Source organism: Solanum tuberosum, unplaced genomic scaffold (genome assembly GCF_000226075.1).
Source record: "Solanum tuberosum cultivar DM 1-3 516 R44 unplaced genomic scaffold, SolTub_3.0 scf00273, whole genome shotgun sequence".
Lineage (NCBI taxonomy): Eukaryota > Viridiplantae > Streptophyta > Magnoliopsida > Solanales > Solanaceae > Solanum > Solanum tuberosum.
In genome coordinates this window covers 725,044-728,953 of record NW_006239195.1, presented here as the reverse complement: position 1 = coordinate 728,953, position 3,910 = coordinate 725,044, and the positions used below count along the sequence as shown (strand labels likewise).

At 34.0% G+C, this 3,910-nt stretch overlaps 1 protein-coding gene and 1 pseudogene across 2 annotated transcripts in view; both read left to right on the top strand.

Annotated features, from left to right (window-relative positions):
- The first annotated feature begins 634 nt into the window (after positions 1 to 634).
- The window catches only part of LOC102582785 (uncharacterized), a 25,776-nt gene continuing 22,500 nt past the window's right edge, over positions 635 to 3,910 (top strand). The window contains exon 1 of one of the 2 annotated variants that reach the window (XM_006358317.2): positions 635 to 712. The gene's annotated coding sequence lies outside the window, so the exon portion shown is untranslated. Of the gene's footprint in view, positions 713 to 2,553; positions 2,618 to 3,910 lie in introns of those variants that run through there. The other variant, XM_015313899.1, reaches the window with a different exon arrangement.
- The window catches only part of LOC102587096 (uncharacterized), a 43,368-nt pseudogene continuing 40,115 nt past the window's right edge, over positions 658 to 3,910 (top strand).

Sequence of the window (3,910 nt, the reverse complement as noted above, 5' to 3'; positions counted from 1 at the left end):
AGAAGTGGTGGAAGCTAATACCATCATGCATATGGTGGTCAGTGTGGAAGGAAAGAAATGGGAGATGTTTTGAAGATAGATCTAATTCCATTCACAAAGTAAAATGGAATTGTTTGGTATCTTTACTTTTTTGGTGTAAACAACTTTGCATAGAAGATGTAGATCAAATTATAGAATTAATAGGGAGCTTGTAATTTCGCTTAGGGCTGTAAATTTTGAAGGTGGCCAGCATGTCCTTAATGCTGAAGAATACAACTTTACCAATGTTAAAAAAAAAAAGACGGATAGTTCAAAACTGATAAAAAATCATAAACGACGTGAAAAATGGTTCTAATAGGTTATTCTAATTAGTCGAGTAAGTGAATATCAAAAAAGAAAGAAAAAAATTTATAAACTAATTTAACTAAACAGACCAACTAATTTAATCAGGATGCAATAGACCTTAATGGTCGACCCTTTCCTAAACTCCAACTAATTTTTAGTCCTTTCTCCAACACATTAGTAGAAAGAGTAGTTTCAAAATCAAATTTTCCCCCTTTTCCAATTTGTATAGGGTTTACTGTTTCTACAAATTCAATACGAAAATCCATATATACATCGAAAATTAACAATGGAGAATGGTGATGGAACAAATGGGAAAAGGATAAGGGCAGAATATGTAATATGTGAGCTCAAGGACGATGTCGATTTCGATAAACTTCGCCTCAAAATTGTTCGCAGAATGAAAGAAAATGTCAGTATTTGCTTATTCTTCTTTGGTTTTGTTGTTTAGGGTTCTTCATTGGGCTTAAACTGTTAAGAGTATTTTTTATCTTCGGTTTCTGTATTGTTTTATCTATTTTTACATCAATTTACGCTAAATCCTGAGTTGGGTTTTGTTCTTTTTACTCTATCAAAATTGAATGTGATTGGTATTGGAAATTCGGCATAATTATTGGATTTAAGTTATATACACTTGGACTGATGTTAAGAGTAGACGGTTAATACGTAGTTGAGTGTTGTTTTTGTAGCAGGGTTATTATTATATAATTACTCCGATGTGTGTGTATCTTATTCCTGGATTTTATTATTACTTGTTGTTCTCTTGGTTTCAGTTATTGTAGTGCTAGTTGTTGATAAAGCTCTTCGATTTTTTTTGAAATAGCTTATATGTTGTTACTTTTGTATGTTTGATATGCTTTACTTGAGCTGAGGGTCTTTCGGAAACAATCTCTCTACTTTCACATGGTAGGGCTAAGGTCTGCATACACATCACCCTCCCCGACTCCACTTGTGAGATTACAATGGGTATGTTTTTGTTGTACTCCGGGTGTGAGGTGAGGCGTGTAGTTTTTGTGGGCTGGGGGCCTTCTATAGAGAAAAAAAGGTGAGGCAAGGGGTGTAGTTTTTATAGGCCGGGTGCTTTCTATCGAGGAAAAAGGGTGTGTATAGGTAGGCTCGAGCTAGATATTACTTTCCAGCAGAATGGGAAGACTGTGATACGTGGCATGTAGTTTTTCTGGTGTGGGTGCAGTATACAGAAAAAAAAAAGGGTGCAAAGATAGGCTTAAGCTAAGATTTCACTTGAGAGCATAGTGGGCAGACTGTGGTATAAGGCATGTAGTTTTGCCTCCTATGGAGAAAAAAAGAGGTGCTGGCAGACTGTGATATGACTTATGAGGCATGCATTTCTGGGGCAGGTGCCCCCTGTTTAGGTGAAAAGAGGTGCAGGGGTAGGCTTGGGCTAAGATTCGACTTGCGAACATAATGGGCAGACTGTGATACTGACTAATGGAACAGATATCAGGGTTATCCAGTAGTTGATGGATACACATGTACTTTAAAGAGTTGTTGCATTATCAATTCAACCTAATTCTTATTAACTGGCTGCACCAGGTCGCTAACCCTTCTTGCAGAGTACAAATCTACGCTTATACTAGATTGCTATTTGTCGTTTGTTTTTAAATAGCTTGATAATCATATTGTCAGTGTAAAAAATTAAACCTTTAGACCATAATTGTGTAGCACACGTCCTACATATGTAGTTTTGCTTGTTTCAGCTAACATTTGGAGACTTAACATTATTAAAAAACAAAAATCTGCTTCTCCTTAATTTGAAATCATAGAAGTACAAACAAGGGGAACTAAGGACTTTACAGGATGCAAAAAGGACTTACTGGCAGGATTCTAGTGGCATGTTAAACTTGAACAGGCCTTTACTTGAAAGCTTGAGTTCTGTTGCATCTACTATAAAATTATGTTAAACAGAACTAATTGTACAAAAGGTCAATCAGCAAGCATTCCATAACTGAGGTTCTGATGTCTTCTCTTTTGCCAAAAGAATACCTTGATTATTAATCTACTGGGTTGCTAGTTAAGCTAGACCAATAGAAGCTTACCACTCAGCTTGTATTAGGGCTGGGTTTTAATTCAGTATGAGTGGTGCAAAGTAATTTCAGATTGATTTTGACTGAAGGTACTTCGTGCAAGTTCAGGGTGAATTTTCTTAGAGTAAGAATCTTTTAGTAGTTCTTTTCCGTCCCTACAAAAAGTTCTGGTAACATCTGTTTATAGTTGTAGTTCTGTCTCGGCTCTGTCTACCCCTGTGCGGTCTGGACTTCACTTTTTCGATATTCAGGTATGAGTAATTCAACTTTGCTCGGCATATTCACTTTTTTGTTACATATAATTATCTTTTAAGTGAATTGATAAAATAAATTCTCTTTGATTATGTAAATTTGCTCGGCATATTCTGTTGATTATCAGTTTGTTCAGCTCTTTGTTATGTCATTTCCACTAACAACTAGTTTTAGGTTCTAATTTAGGTATCATGCCAAGTATATAAGAAACAATTAAATATTAGTTTTACCATCAATAAAAGAATTTTTTTTTTAATTGATCGTGATTCTTCATAAATTTTATAAGCTCAACTTTTTTGCTAAGTTTTCTTAGCAACTAATTGCACATAGTTTTTTTTTTCTATAAAAAATACTTGCATGCATAAGAAAGAGTTGTTTGTTCTTATTGGTATGATCAATCTTGTCTCCACACGTAAGTTTCTTTGTTGTTAGAGGCTAAATAGTTCATATCTAATACTATATTATCTTACACATGTTCCTTACATGTTATTACAATCTTCTTTTTAAGGAAATGTCCCAAAAGCTATGTAAATTTTTTTTTTTGGTGAAGTAATAAAATTGCATTAGAAAGGCATCAAGAAGATGCAATGGTTACAACATGTACATTTTCTAAAGACTTGTAACTAACTCATTAGTTCTGGCTTAGATAGTTTGTATAGTTAGCTAGAGATTTTTTTTTGTAAGCTCAAATGCCATATCTTGTAAATCTTGCATCTTCTTGACGCTGTTAGTAATACCACTTATCTTATATAAAAAAAGACTTGTAACTAAGCTCCTTTTTATTTAGTTTGAAGAGCTTTAAAGGTGAATTTTCTTTCTTTAGTTGTCGAAAGTCTCTTAAGCAATCTAAGTATATTAATTCTATCGCATCGGAGTCCAACCCAAAATTCTTGCTTCTACCTTCTCATTTAACTTGTTGCTTTGAAGACAGAAAAAAAAAGGATTCTTAGTAATAACAACAAAGGAAAAAAAAAGAAGAAATGGAAGGAAGATGACGACGTTGTTTATAAGAAAAAGGTGGGAATAGACAAAATTGAAATTTAAAGGGAAAATTACGCGGTTAAGCAAACTTATACTACTTAATTATTCATCATAACTATAGTTTGCTATAATTACCACCCGCAACTAACATTATACATTAATTACGTGGGCTGACTTCGAGTTTGTATAATTAGCCACGTTTGTATATGTATAATTCGCCAGAATATACAAATACATATGTATAATATACAATTATCTAACCGATATACATATACAATTCACCTCTCTCCCACTCTCTGCCCTCTCTCGCT